At 42.4% G+C, this 16,177-nt stretch overlaps 1 protein-coding gene across 16 annotated transcripts in view; it reads left to right on the top strand.

Moving 5' to 3' along the window:
- Positions 1–16,177, top strand: part of BAZ2B (bromodomain adjacent to zinc finger domain 2B) — a 192,019-nt gene that overhangs the window by 73,368 nt on the left and 102,474 nt on the right. For 4 of the 16 annotated variants that reach the window (XM_083492834.1, XM_083492846.1, XM_083492828.1 and 1 more), the window contains exon 3: positions 8,827–8,900. The exons of 5 other annotated variants lie outside the window; for them this stretch is intronic. The gene's annotated coding sequence lies outside the window, so the exon portion shown is untranslated. Of the gene's footprint in view, positions 1–3,160; positions 3,478–8,826; positions 8,901–16,177 lie in introns of those variants that run through there. 7 more of the 16 variants (XM_083492835.1, XM_083492847.1, XM_083492829.1 and 4 more) reach the window with 4 other exon arrangements.

The following is a 16,177-nucleotide window of genomic DNA, read 5'->3' as shown; positions in this document are numbered from 1 at the left end:
TACATACAGGTATCTTGCTGTTCTTGCCCCACCTTTGGAAATGCTTTCTTTCAAATGATGACAGTTTTTGGCACGAGTCCCATGGGGGTGCCATGGAAGAGATGGTCAGATTCTAAGGAAGAATGGGAGCACCTCTGGGAGTGGGAGCTGGGTAACCCTGGAGAGGATCCTAGTGGGATGGGGGAAGTGACTGGGGAACCCCATGATGTGGCTGAGGGAGGGGGCCGTAGAAAGCTAAAATCCAGGGGAGGAAACCAAACAAGTTGGAAGAAGAGTGTTCAGTCCTTGTGGCATTAGACACCTCCCCAGTGCTATTGCTCCTTTAAAGAGAGGTTCCAGAACTTACCCTGGTTCTCTTATCATGGCAATGGCCCCCACCTGAGAGGTGCAGGAACTGAGTTCTGGTGAGTTCTGGCTGGGGGGAAAAGCCCAACACCTCCTGCTGTGGTCCACCCCTGGCACCCCTTCCTGTCAGTAAAGAGCCTCCTCCTTTGGGAGATGTGGCTAAGTAAATCAGAAAGTGAACCAGTGTCAACACCACCTCTGAGGACACAAAGACCCCAGAGCTGGTGCAAACCAACCTTTCAGACCCAAATCACTTGAAGGAGTAACCACTTGCTTGCCCAGTGCCAGGAGACTGGCTGCTTGCCACATCTTCATTGACGTCTTAGCTTGCATTTAGCCATGTATCATACCTCTTATGCATCTGCTGCACCTTGTAACCTGTGTCTTGCCTATGTACTGATCTGATTTATGCATTAAAGAAGTTGATAGAAACCACACTGGGAGTTCCCTTCATCCAACAGTGAGGGCCAAGATGAAGATGAATGTTTATCAGTACATTCATCTGTAATTTGTAATTTTTCCTACTACAACTCTGTATATTCCTGCTGCATTTTATTAGTTTTAGATGTTTTCTATGTTATTTAAGAGGGACGTGGGTGGCGCTGTGGGTTAAACCACAGAGCCTAGGACTTGCTGAACAAAAGGTCGGCGGTTTGAATCCCCGCGACGGGGTGAGCTCCTGTTGTTCGGTCCCTGCTCCTGCCAACCTAGCAGTTCGAAAGCACGTCAAAGTGCAAGTAGATAAATAGGTACCGCTCCGGCAGGAAGGTAAACGGTGTTTCCCTGCGCTGCTTTGGTTCGCCAGAAGCAGCTTAGTCATGCTGGCCACATGACCCTGAAGCTGTATACCAGCTCCCTCGGCTAATAAAGCAAGATGAGCACCGCAACCCCAGAGTCAGTCACGACTGGACGTAATGATCAGGGGTCCCTTTACCTTTATCTTATGTTATTTAAACTGTATTCTTATTGCTGAAGTGTTCACCACCCAGGGCTGATTTAGAAGGAAGGGTAGGATATCAATGTAAAACACAAATAAATACACACATCCCACATACACAAAGAAACATATTTTGCATATAAGCAACATATGTGATATTCAACTTTGATCATACTCAGAGTAGGTCCATTGAAATCAACAGATATTGATTTCAGTAGGTCGAATCTGGGTATGACTTATCACTTCAATAAACCAATCCTGCCCTGCTCAAATATTCAACTTATTGAAATATTTGAAGAAGATATGGAACAATATATAATAACATATTTAAATTTTAGGGCTCTTATTTTTCTGGTTTTTTCCATGGACGTTCCTGGGGCGGGGGGAGGCACATAATAAAACCGTGATCTCAGAATGTTGTGACGCCAATAAGGTTTGCATTTCCCTGTCTCCACCATGATAAGTGATGTTGGTGAAGATTGTACAACACAATGGTGGTGATATTACACAAGTCAGTTAAGCCGGTTAAGATGCATGCCAGTTGTACAGCTCTTCCCATAGAGCAATCTGGCGCTTAGTGCTTGTGCTTAAAGGTTATACTGAAGACGGTGTAAGACTTAAGTACCGCTTAAACACTTTTTAATGAATCCAGTGCAGAAGTTAACGTTTAGTACTGTTCTCTGCGTTTGCTTGGGAAATCTGACAACTTTTTCATCTGATGCACTTTTTAGTTGTAATACTAGTCAACTCCCCTTTCAACTGCCAGTGACACTTTTGAAAAGTTCCAGTCAGTGAGACCTGTGACTCTTCGACTCTGCATGATCTTGAAACTGATTGGTTTATTACATTATAATAATGTGGACAGGCACCTCTGATATGGGTTGCCGTGTGCATTTGCTTTCTACCTGTGGTGCTACATTTGGGACAGTTTATTAGCAACTTGCTATCCTTTTGTTGTAATGTGGGTGAGTACCCTACCTTGGCACTGAAGACTCGAAGCACTTAAGCTCCATGGTTTTACATTTTTCTATATATTCATTTTCATGTTGGTTCTATTTTAAATCACGCTTCAGGATGTTTACCTCATTTGATTATACAGTGGTACCTCGGGTTACATACGCTTCAGGTTACATACGCTTCAGGTTACAGGCTCCGCTAACCCAGAAATATTACCTCGGGTTAAGAACTTTGCTTCCGGATGAGAACAGAAATCGCACAGCGGCAGCAGGAGGCCCCATTAGCTAAAGTGGTGCTTCAGGTTAAGAACAGTTTCAGGTTAAGAACATACCTCTGGAACTAATTAAGTATGTAACCAGAGGTACCACTGTACATCCTATGTGCTCATGAATCTGTTTCTGCAGAAAGATACATGTCCCACATATATGATCTTTCACATGGTGTTTATATTTGTACAAAGGCTTTCTGAAGAAAGACATATTTGTGGATCTTTATGTCGTAAAATGGATACAGCTTCCTTGTTCTCTGAGAAGTTGGCAGTCTCTCTCTCTCTCTCCTCCCCCCTTTTTGTTCCTGGTACACATTTAAGCTTTATTTAAATTTTAAAAGATTTTACTACTGTAGCAAAGGGGAGGGGGGAATGCTTCTATCCATTTTTCAAACAGAGAGAGAAATATTTGATTGTAGTTTTGCTTTGTTTTAATTGTTTCAGGCAGGGTGTCGCCACAGTTCAGGCAGAACAATTTCTACCTTATATTTTGCAAAGCACATACTTCACCTGGGCTGGTTTTGGTCACATGAGCTTGGATGTTTACTGGTGATCTTAAGTGCTCCACCTGCCTTTCAGTTTGTTTACCAGGAAATCAAGATGTGTAAACTGCAGGAAGTACTATTTGACCCTCTCCGGCAGTATCTCATTACAATAATTGCTAATCTCTGAATAAGACAGCCATGTTTTGTGAGTAACACAGGGAGAGAGAGGTTGTGTTAGAGAGATTTTAGGTATTTCCAGAAATAGAGCGTTGTAAATGCTTTCCTTCGGATTATGCTTCCTTTGCAGCTCTTGATAATAGACATCTGCTGACCTCTGGGGTCAGTAAAACTGGGATACAATAGTATGTGTTCTTCCATTCCTCTGAACTGAAAAAAAGAAATATCACGGCTTGTTGTTTTGGAGTGCTGTCACTGTTCTGTATCGAAAGGATAATGGCTACTTCCTGATTAAACCACTATCCACAGTAAGCTGTTCTTATTACATCTCTGTTCGCCTGTGAAGGGAAGAGTGCTCAGTGTTTTTCTTTTTTAAACAATTAACCAGGGAATTGTCAGTTTAAAATGTTTATGGGATGTGGGTTAAAAGCTTTCAATATACAGCAGCTTTCTCCTGATTGTTTTCTTCTTCTTAAAGTAAGGAAATTGTTTAACCTCTGCATTACTTAGGAGCTGAAAAAAAATATTTTAATACAAGCATGTCTGAATTTGTCTTTGTGTTGTAATGTTTAAAATCCGTCTACCTGCCTTTCACAACTTGTGTGCTAATGATACTTGCATTTGAGGTATTAAAAAAAAAGAAATACCGGATATTGTTAGGAAGAGTCTATGGAAAATACTTGCCATGTTATTTGAGCTGAAAAAGACATGGCATTTTTAGGCAGTAGGTTATATTTTCATCTGTGGAATGCTTTTTATGCATCTGTTAGAATTCTAAAGCATGATCCTTTTTTGGGATTAGGTTTAATTTTGCATGTAAGTGGTTGTTACACTGATTTCCATGTAGTTTACATGGTACTGTGTCAGCATGAAAGGGACGTTTTGGAAAAGTAGGGTGGCAGGTATATACAACTTCGCTTTGGTCACCTGTATGTCATACTGCCTTTTGAATATCCAAATACATCCAGCCAAAAGTTAAGCCGCATCGTCACATTAATTTCAGTAAGAGATAATTGATAGTGCTATTCTCTTACTGACATCAACAGGACTTAAACATGCTTAATTTTCATTCAGTTTGTAACCATAATTCACACATTCCTTTGTATAGCAAAAATAAATAAATAAATAAATAAAAATTAAACACAACCAAAACCAACAAAAGCTTGGACATTGAGGGGCAAATGTTAGCTGATATATATTACCGGTATTTCAAAGCCAAACACAAGTTCATAGGAGAAATATTACATAGTGCTACATGGAAGAATATTTGCCATTGATGCCACTGGGTGCATGCCAAATTAAAATGAACAACTTTTAAAAAATCAGTCAAGCAACCCAGCAACCTTTGGTCACTGTGGCCATAGGATAGAGCAGATCTCCTTATCCTAAGGTGATATGAAAGGTCTGCTATTGGAATGGGAAAGCCAGCTGTATAGGTCTTCTTCCCACCACTGCAGAAAGTCTGCTTATCTTCAAAGGTTCAGTGGTGTTGCTGCCACACCCGGTGTAATCCAATGTGGGACAATTGCCTGTGGGGGATTTCCTGTCCAGCAGGAAGCCAAGCGGCCTTCCACGCAAGACAGGAAGTTGGCTACAAGCCTGCCTGCAATTTGGCCAATTGCAGTCCGGCTGTGAGGGAAGCTCATCCTGTAGGATGGGTCCAACTTAACCGGCATGCTTCACTTGGGTGCACTCTGCAGGTGTATAAGACTGCTTGCCTCTTCCTCTGCAGGCAGTTCCTATTTAGATTTCCCACCCAACCTCATGTTATTGGCAATCTGTACTGTGTTTGAATTTGCTATGGACATTGTTGGTCACCGTATTCAGGGCTGGGGAGAATTTTTTGCATCTGATCAATTGGCCAAGGCTGGTAGTTTTGCCTACCTCATAGCAATTGCCACAACTCTTGGTGATTTAGGCATTGGGTAAGCCTTAGTCTTGGTTCAAGGGGAGGTTGTAGCCTCTACCTTCCCTCCAAAGTTAAGAGGTATCCCATTAAGGGCATCTGGGAGGAGTTCTGTCTAGCTTCTGTCTAGATGCCTAGGTGGGGGCTAGGAACATAACATACTTCCAGCAGGAGGGCTGGATGTCAATGGTTGTTATCCAATGCCAATGCCAGACCTCTTGCATCTGTAATCGCTAAAGTTGTGGTATGATTCTGTCTTGTCTGCTTCTTTCCATAAAGTTGGGGTGGCAGGGGGTTGTGGCACCTGGGCAGGCAATGTCCATGGTCTTAGGACTATTCCACACTGTACGTTTAAAGACATATTCCACACACATTTAAAGCACGTGACTTCTCCAAAGAGTCATGAAATTATAGTTTGTTAAGGGTGTTGGAAATGGTAGCTCTGTGAAGAGGAAACTACAGATCCCAGGATTATTTTGGGGAGGTCATGCTCTTTAAATAGGTGCTGGATATGCTTTGAATGCACAAGGGAGGAATTCTGTGTCGCGCTCTTCTGATTGTTCCACCAACACAAGCATTTCTGCTTGCCAGACAGAACAGTCCCCCTCTCTCGCTGCTGTGTGTTGTTCTGGGGGTTCTCTGAACCGCCCAGAACAGATTGTGGGGAGGCAGGGGGCATGCAGGGAAAGGAGAAAGGGAAAGCCCCATTGTGTTGGGGGAGCCCTTGCAATGGCTTCCACTTGATTGCCAGGTTAGTTAAATCCAGCCTGTAGTGTAGTCCTGCCCTCAGTCTCACTGGCAGATGAGGATATGTGAAGCGAGTGGATTGGGGGAAGGCTGGGATCCAAAGGTGCTGTAGGCTTCTCAGTGTTCTGTCATGTCCTCAGATTTGTTCCTAATTTTGGGGTGGGATTAGGTAAAGCACAAAGAAAAACCCCATAAGAGGACACAGGGACATAAGAGCCATGCTCTGCCCTCACTCCCACCTTGCTGGTGAAAGGAAGTCTGGCAGTGCGATGGATGTGGTAGTTGATCCTCTGGCTCCAGTGTAAGACCGCAGTGCTATCCGCACATACTTCATTGGCGAATAAGCCCCATTGAACTCAGCAGGGCAAACGTTTAAGTAAGTAAGTGTGTGGATCAGCCAGTAAGTTCTATTAGACTGTCAGAGCAGGTGGAAACGAATTTTGAAAGTAAGTGATGGTATAAGAATAAAGGCACACTGAGCATACTTGATTTGATTATTGGATTGAAAGCAATGATTGAAAAGCTAATTTTTAAAAGCTGCTAAGTAGAGCCGTTGCCAAAGATCATAATTATCTGGCTTGGAATATGAATTTGTCCCGCTCAGAATGTAAAGTAAGATTCCGAACATGTGTGGTTCATGGTCAAACATGCTTTCTAGGTATATACATGCAAAAATTATGTTAACTTGCTCATCTTGATTGTGGTGAACTGTGTGACCAAACCAGCTAACCAAGGGACTTTTGTGTGAGGATATATCTTCTGCGTTTGGTCAGTTGTTTTATGTGGTAGCTGTCTCTCATCCAGATCTTAGACCCTCTTGTTTTCACATGTGTGCTTGTTTTTGGAAGGTTATAGAGAGTTCAGTTTCCAAGCTATTCTCAACCAAGGCTGGTGCTAGGGACCACAGTGCATAGGAAACGACACAATAAATCTTGTGCATGAGGCACCATCAACATACATGCGACAACATTACAAACTGGGAGAGAACTAAGCTTTCCCCATATATGCTCACCAAGAAATCTTGTGAATACCAAGCAGGTTCCTAAGTTCATTGGAGCAAACTTTGCCAAACGCAAGTACAAAAAAAACACAACTGGGTTGGATTCAATGGTGTCCTTATATTCACAGAAGAAGTCCTTTTGTTTATGCAACGGTCTTTGATCCAGTGAAGGCTCCCACTAACAGAAGTGTGGGGGGGGGGGAGAGATGATTTTCACCAATTCCTTGTCTTCCATTCAGTCCCACACAGTCCCTTCCATCCTACTCAAGAGTATCATCTAACCTTCTGGAGTAGAATATTTTTAGTGTGCAGGAGAATAAGGAGGGAAGGAGAATAGTAGAAAATCACCTTCATGGTTCCATGGGTGGGCACTGGGAGGACCTTGTTCTGTGGGACTAAATACACACAGTGCATTTAATTATTGTTGTCATTCTGCTACCAAGTTAGCTGTGAGCAATAGCTTTCATCCTTAAACATACATCCTGGTCCTGTCTATGTGCACTATTATCTAGTCAGTTGAAATCCTAAAAAAAAGAAAGAAAGAAAGCAATATAGTATTGTTAATGGATTATAAGTATTGTTATAGTATTGTTAATGGGTTCAAAGTGCAGGATATCAAGCATTATGCTTTGGAAATTAGATGTATGTTTGGTATTGCTTTTTTCTTCTCAGCTGAAGATTTGGCCACTTGCTTTATCTGTGTTGTATATATTTCAAGAACCTACTGCTATGCATGATTTCCATTGGTGGCTGTCTGCCAGTGGAACAGCCTTCGGCTGGCTCAGTGATACTTCTCCTCCCTCTCCTCCCCCCTTGGAGTCCCCTGTGCACCCCCAAAATCTGATATGGATTATTGGAAAAACCCCTGAAGCCTATTTAGGGAGGTTGTAAGGGACGCGGGTGGCGCTGTGGGTAAAGCCTCAGCGCCTAGGGCTTGCTGATCACATGGTCGGCGGTTTGAATCCCCGCGGCGGGGTGAGCTCCCGTCGTTCGGTCCCAGCTCCTGCCCACCTAGCAGTTCGAAAACACTCTTAAGTGCAAGTAGATAAATAGGAATCGCTTTCTAGCGGGAAGGTAAACGGCGTTTCCGTGTGCTGCGCTGGTGCCGGCTCGCCAGAGCAGCTTTGTCACACTGGCCACATGACCCGGAAGTGTCTCCGGACAGCGCTGGCCCCCGGCCTCTTAAGTGAGATGGGTGCACAACCCTAGAGTCGGACACGACTGGCCTGTATGGGCAGGGGTACCTTTACAAAAAAGAAGGAGATTTCTCATTGGTTGGATGCCATGCTATGTTCTCCCTATAATATTTACCCTATAATATTAGTATTTTCAATTTACAGTATTTGTCTTCTGGAATTCTAGGGGTTTTTAATAAAGAGTTAGGAGCACTGCAAAATTCTACATAGCAGAACAATTCAGCCTTTGGTAAAGTGGATGACTATTGCTTGTGTAAGATGGTTTATAATAAGCAATGTTTGAAGTAAATCAGGGATGGTCCTCCAGATGTTGTTGGACTACAGCTCAATCATTTCTGACCAAAGCTTACAAAGTCAGGGACTGATGGGAGTTGGAGGCCAGTAATATCTGGAGGGCCAGAGGTTGTCTCCCTCTGAAGTAGGGGTTGTCTCCCTCTGAAGTAGGACATCCATTCTCATAGTATGAAGAGAGGCAGATACCAATAGTCACCTCAACTTCTCTTTCACTTCCTTCCACAATATCTTTATTGGGTTAAGTCTAAGAGCTTGGACTTAAATCCCCAGTATTGATTATCAGGGGTGTGGTAAGCTCAGGTTAAAATGGGTTAAAATGACATTCCATTCTTTTTCTTTGAACTGCTTCTCCCTAAATTGAAGACAAGGTTGAACTTTGCCACAGAAACATTTTATAGATTTATCTTAAACTGTAGAGAGTTGGGCAGCTATCTTGTGGGTTCAGAATGGCACACTATGAGACAGGTTGTTTTGCTTATTTATTTATTTTTAAATCACTTAATTTGATTCCTAGGTGCTTGGTCAGGATCAACTAGTAGGTCATGGCAAACTAGCTTTTTTCTGGGACACCGACTTAAAAGAAGCCTGGTGAGTCACTGACAGAAAAAGCCAATTTGATGTGTAATTTCCAGGGCTTGGCATGGGACCACAAATAGCTCTTGAAGAAAAACAGGGTTCCATAGAGATGGATCCCTCTCAGCAGTTTCACTGATTATGAAACATTTAAACCTCTGTTGTATAGATTTTGTACAATAAGGAAGAAGGACGAATAGTAACTGGAATTCGTTACTCGTCCCTGTCATGGTGAAGTGGAGATTAGAATGCCTAATGGATAAAGTGAAATGGATTGATTAATTTCATATTCACCACTGCTGAATATTAAATAATAAATGGTTCTTCATAAAAGAATGGAATTTCCAGGGAACTGGAATGATCTTGACTGTTTAATCAGTCTGAATTCCTGCCACCCATCATAATATTCAGTTAGAAACACCATATTCAATGTTTTCATTTAGATAGTGAATTTGGATAGTATTTAGCATTGAAATCCCAAACTCCTCTCTACATAACAGTGTAACAACTCACTGGTCACATACAGTTTTCAGGCGTATAAAGTTTCGTAAGTTTTATTGAATATGATTAGAGGGAGGACAGACCATACATATTGGCATGCATTATGTGTGTATAGACGTTTAACCTTTGTCCAATTTAATTTCTGACATAGAGTTCATGTTGATTGTTATGTTTGGAGGGAGGTTCTTTACACAATTTATGTTTCTGGCAATATTTGAGGCAGCAGCAGATTGCTGGGACTTTATATCCTGTACCAGCAAGCAAATATGTATGCAGTCCTTCCTACTTCTGTGCGTCTTTTAGTTCCTTGAACATGTTAATTACAGGTTTTTCCCTGTGTTTGGATTTTATCCTGGCCTGGCCCGAGTCACCACTATAGTTTATAACAACATGGGATTTGCTTAACTCCTAGAGGATGAAAAGACCAATGACTGTACTTGTTAAAACAACATCAATATTTTGCGTGAGAAAAAACAAGCCAAACACAGAATGCCAAGCAACTCACTGCCTAGGTTTGCTGTGACAATGTCAAAGCTACGTGAAGAATACTTCAACCCCCCCCCCCCCCCCGTTTTGAATGCAGGAAACTCAACTTCGTAGAAGAAGGAAAAAGATGTTAGCACATCATTGTTTGTTGGGACATTTCACAATTTAAATTACAGTTAGACAGATGTAGACCACAGTTGTTCAGTCTGCTGACTCCGGAGACGTTCTGGTGAAGTTACCGTGGCTACTTCAGAGTAAGTGGTTTTGAGGCTGAAACCTGGCACTGTGTTTACTTATTCATTCATTGTGCCTTAATTTAAAAACTGCATTGCTTCGTGAGAATAGAAACGCTGTTTTAATTTTTAGTGGAGCTTTGTGTCACGCAAACAAACCCTGCAAAAAAATTCTATGCTGCTTGTGTTGTTCTTCAGAGTTTTGAAACTGACTCAGGCTAATTCAAGCTGAAGTGTGAAAATACCGGTACCTATTTTCGGTTTGCTCTACCAGCAAAGCGTGTTCTCCATAAAATGAGAGCACGGGTTGCGGTGGGGGCTCCCAGGCCAGCCCTCTGTTGCCAGGCAGGTTAATGGTTATGGCCTGGCGCAACGATTGGCTGACCGGGTTGCTGAGGCAAATTGCATGTAGCAAATTGGGTGGGTGGGACCATAGGTTTTAAATATTGGGGCTCACTGCTTCTGCTTTCTCTTTCACAGTGTGCATCGGATCACCCGCCCACCCGCCCTGTGTTCCAGTTGACCTTGCTTTGCCTGTCATGGGGTCGTCTGCCTTGGGGCAGGGGCCTAGTAGGAATTTTGCCATTTGGCTGATTGGCTGGTGCCATCTGGTTTTTGCCTACTACTTAGCAATTAGTCACAACTTGTAAGGTTGCGGTTAAACATTGGTTATAAAAATTGGTGGTGGAGGGGTCAGGATAAGCTGTGCCTGCCCCTCCAATGGTGCTGGAAGGAAATTCCATTAAAGGAATCCTGGGGCTTGCCATGATTTCGTCCAATCCCTGAAATGGGACCAGGGCCGGCAAGCCTTGGGGAGCTGGTTGGGTGAGCGGTGAGGGACTGTCGCTCAGCTCAACTGATCCCCAACATTGTTTTCCCTTCACTGGTGTCTGATGGAGTTTGGATAGTTAGTTCTGTCCCAGGCTGGGGGACAGATAGTCATAACCAGTGCCTAAGCAACCACTCACAGATTTTGTATTTTAAGAAAGTTGTGGCCAAAATAGTGCCAAAAACCTTAAACTAAAATTACGCGTGATTTGTGAATTATTTTGAGGGGTGGCTTGGGGACCTCCCACACGCAACCAAAGCATTGCAAACCAAAGGTAATAAATAATTCTTAATTGTTGAGATACAGATCTCAAAGCTCTAGATTAAGTTCCGAACATGAGTAGGATTTTCTTTCTTTTTAAAAGTAATCTAAGGTTGCAATTCTTTAACACGTGGCACTAACTCCTATTCAACTCATTGGGGCTTAATTCTGAGTAGACATGCATAGGATCACACTGTAAGCATATTATTTTTCCTGGGATCCCTCTTTGGTAGTTGCATGTTGTTTGAAGCTAAAGTGTCAATAAGCCATGAGGTTTTGGAGACTAAATTGGCCTACAGTGTGATCAGGGACAAACTATAGGACAGATATAGGCCAGGTTTGCTGAAAAGCAGCAATGGCAGAGAGAACAGGTGAAAGTCAAATCTATGGTCATTTGCCAGTGCAGGGCCAAAAGGCCTTGTTGAAGCAGCTGGAAAATTAGTTTTGCTTTGTAAATGCGCCCTGGCAGCTATGCAAAAGAAAAGGAAAAGATGTTATCTCAGCTATTGATTCAGCAACATTTAGTTACAGATAGCCTGCATGAATTTACTAACTTCAAATAGCAATGTGCTGTTTCCCGCCGTCCCCCTCCCTCCAGTCCTGTAAGCTGTTTTCCAAATACTGGAATGCAAGTTGTTTCCTAAAGAGCAGTAGTAGCAGAGAACGAGTGAACTGTCAGTGGCTTTAGTTTAGTGGCATGATTTGGGGATGTAATTGTATGAATATGTGAGGTTATTGTTGGTCTGTCTGTCCCAGGACACTCTTTATTTCAGCTGCCAGCAATTCTGCAAGGCCTCTGCTGCCAGAGATTTTTTTATTTTAAGCAGAAGATGCTATAAATTAAATCTAGGACCTGTAACCCCTCCTAAGGAGGGATAAGATCGTGGTTTATCTTCTATTACCAAGCATAGCTAGTAAAAAAGTGACATGTTGCAGTGTGGAAAACCTCAAAGTAAAAGGAAGACTAAGAATGGGCATCTAGATGTGCACATCAGGGCATCCATTTTTATTCACGTCAAAAGGTTACACTAAAACTGGCCTTGATAGTAGCAGGAAAATACTCTGATTTTAAAAGAGTGAAATGAAAATAACTTTTTGAAAATCCACTTTAAGCAAAATTCCATGCCCCTCTTTCAAAATCTGGCCAAAATCTATATAAGTGCTGTATAAACTATTTTATTATTATTGTTTTAACCAACAAGGAAGTTATCTTCACCCACCCACCCACCCACCCACCCCTTGTCCAATACAGCTAGCTTCGGAACTATATACAAAATGACATGTTTATCGTTTGTTCTCCTCCAGTTGTCAATAGACTCCGACACTGCAGTTTGAGTAAGCTTATTTTGTATGCTAGTGTTTGCATGCAGAATGTGATGTGTCTGTAGTTGTTTCTTATACTGAAATGCTGTTCACAAATGTCTATGCAAAACATCCACTGTTACTTATTTAAAACTTCTGGCCTGTATTTAACCATGAACCTGTTTATGCTGTTCCAGAATTTGCATCTTCTACCCATAACACGGGACACGGGTGGCGCTGTGGGTTAAACCACAGAGCCTAGGACTTGCTGATCACAAGGTCGGTGGTTTGAATCCCCACAACGGGGTGAGCTCCCATTGCTCAGTCCCTTCTCCTGCCAACCTAGCAGTTTGAAAGCACGTCAAAGTGCAAGTAGATAAATAGGTACCGCTACGGCGGGAAGGTAAACGGCATTTCCGTGTGCTGCTCTGGTTCGCCAGAAGTGGCTTAGTCATGCTGGCCACATGACCCAGAAGCTGTACGCCAGCTCCCTTGGCCAATAAAGCGAGATGAGCGTCGCAAGCCCAGAGTCGGTCACGACTGGACCTAATGGTCAGGGGTCCCTTTACCTTTACTTTACCCATAATGCATTTGTCAGCAATATTTTTCTGCTGCCCATAGAATATCCATTGCTTACAGCAGGTCAAAAACATGGCCGACCTTCTCTTAATGGTTGTCCAAGGTTGAATGCCGTAAAGCGGGGTAGCCAGTGCATTCCCCCCCATGTTGTTCGATTACAACTCCCATCAGCTTTGACATCATGGTCAGTGGTTGGGGAAGATGGGAATTGTAGTCCAGCAGCATCTGAAGGATACCACATCGGCTATTCCTGCTATAAAACAATCTGGGTATATTTCATTGTCTTTTTTTTACTTTATTGCATGCATATTTTCAGTTTCTAAAAACAGTACAGTGTTTCTGTTCAATTTTCCATGAAAGAAGGAAGTGCAAAAAACAAAAACAAAAAAACCCAACCCACAATCCAGCCTTGCCTATTGGGAATATTAAATTTGTGGAATTGTGTCTTCATGCTTCAGCTTCTTGGCCTTTTAAGCTTTTGTCCTGGTTTGTACTGATATCTGCTTTCTTCCTGAATCTCCCATTGCCCATTTCCATTAAATGTCAAGCAACCTCAAGTCTTTAATGAAGAACCATTTTCTGGCTCATGCAACTCATCTGTTGCTTTTCAAAAAGCTGACAGTAAATTTATATTCCATCCTTCCTCCTGAGTATGGATTGTATTCAGCTAAGTCCTACTCAGTGTAGACCTACTGAAATTAACGAACCTAAATTAGTCACCTCCATTACCTTTAATGAGTCTGATCTGAGTAGGACATGTGTCTGTGGAGTCCAGCCAAAGTCCTATTGCATCTGGTAGTGCCTGGTTTCAGTGGGGTGGCTACACGTCTTCGTACAGTAGCTGTGCCATGCACAGATTCTTCTGTTGTGTTTTATCATAGAGGCTGTTGCCCTTGATCATGGTGATAAAAACTGTTATTTCAGAGCTGTGTGTACAGGGCTGGATTATGGCAATATATTGTGGATATGATTGTAACAGTCTCCTATAATGGAAGGAAAGTGAAATAATTTTGTAGAAATCATGTGATCATTTGAAAGCCTAGAGATAATGAAATACTTCCTCTTTGAAAGCAGTTGCTGGAACAGAATGCCAGAACTGTCAAAGTAAAAAATGTCACTGCTAATTTTCAAGGAATCAATCATTCTACCTGAATGATTTAATATTTTAACATTGTATATAAATAGATATTTATTTATTTGCATGAGCCACCGGCTGTACATTTTCTGTACACAGAACGAAAATATACAAACACAACTGAACATATTCAATTGCCAAACTAAACTAAAAATTATACAATTTTAAACTCAGCATTATCATAGTCTTATTTTAATGATGGTTGCTAGAAAGCCAACTCAAGAAAATTTACCAAAAATATAGGAAGACCAATTCAGGCTCTTTTCTAAATGAATATGTTGTCTGTAGGCACATACATGAAGCTATACAGTCATATCTTGGGTTACAGATGCTTCGGGTTGCGTGATTTCGAGTTGCGCATCACACTGAACCCGGAAGTACCGGAACAGGTTACTTCTGGGTTTCGACGCATGCGCAGAAGCGCCTAATCGCAACCCGTGCATGCGCAGACATGGTGCTGTGGGTTGTGGATGTGCTTCCTGCACAGATCACGTCCGCAACCCGAGTGCCCACTGTATATTAGGGCCAGTTCAGAGGCTGTAATAGAAGAGTGTACAACTTAAAATTCAGTGACTCCATGCTTTATCCTTTAATATAGGAATGAGGAACCTGTGGCCCTCTAGGTGCTGGTGAACTCCAACTCCCATCAGCCCCAGCTAGAATGACCAATAGTAAGGGATGATGGAAGCAGTAGTCCAGCAACATCTCAAAGTCACAGGTTCTCCTCCTCTGCTTGTAATATATGAATCTTGACTTTCCAGTGCATGTTCCCACAATGTGCATGCTGTGAAAATAATACCATGAGCTTACAATAGTCTTATAAAACTTTTACCTGATGGAAAAGTCAGAAGAGAGTACACAGGAATTATGTATGCTCTCTGTTCAGGTTTAATGTGTGGGAAATGGCACATATGACTAACTTTATAAAAAGTTAATAAAGCTGAATAAGTAGTGATTTAAATTCTGGTCCTTCCAGTAGCCAAGCTGCATATGGGCAGTGTTATCTCTGCACTGACCTATAGTCTGCTCCTCCTTAATGCCCTGTAGCAAGTTGGAAGATGGAGTAAATATGCCCACCTGGCTACATCACGCATCCATCAGGATTGTTTCAGCAAGAGATCAAAGACTGAAGTGCTTAGTGGCCGTTCCACTGTTGTCCTCTGGAAATTGCCAAAGTAAGGGCATCCTTACTTTAGAAGTGCTGTAAGCCATATTAATTTGCTGCTGGTGCATGCTGAGCTGATTGGATACTTATTGGCCTAGTATTCTGTATTTTACCTTATATTTTATGAGTGGCTTTTTGTTTCAAAGGAATCACCACTCGTTTTTGTTCCTTGTGAATGACTGAGGTAAGCTAAAATATAATATATAAAAATTAGGCCTGTAAGGTTTAGAACATGAATTTAAAAAGGTAAAGGTAAAGGACCCCTGACAGTTAAGTCCAGTCGTGAACTACTCTGGGGTTGTGGCGCTCATCTTGCTTTACAGCCTGAGGGAGCCGCCGTTTGTCCGCAGACAGTTTTTCTGGGTCATGTGGTCAGCATGACTAAGCCGCTTCTGGCAAAACCAGAGCAGGGCACGGAAATGCCATTTACCTCCCCACTGCAGCGGTACCCATTTATCTACTTGCACTGGCGTGCTTTCGAACTGCTAGGTTGGCAGGAGCTGGGACCGAGCAACTGGAGCTCACCCCGTCGCAGGGATTCGAACTGCCGACCTCCTGATCAGCAAGCCCAAGAGGCTCAGTGGTTTAGACCACAGCACCACCCATGTCCCAAGAACATGAATTAGTTAGACTTAATGATTTTGAAATGCTTTGGTTGATTTAAAAATGTGCTGCTGAGTAATTGGGCATCATATTTCTTTTAAAAAATCTTAATTGTTTTTAATACACATTCTTACTAAATTTGTAGGTGCCAACTTAGAGGAAGCAAGGAATTTATTTTGTAAGGTGGTGCCTGTTGTG

Source organism: Podarcis liolepis (assembly GCF_965112155.1).
Source record: "Podarcis liolepis genome assembly, chromosome: 1".
Lineage (NCBI taxonomy): Eukaryota > Metazoa > Chordata > Lepidosauria > Squamata > Lacertidae > Podarcis > Podarcis liolepis.
The sequence above is the reverse complement of the archived record's forward strand: the minus strand, read 5'-3'. Positions and strand labels throughout refer to the sequence as shown.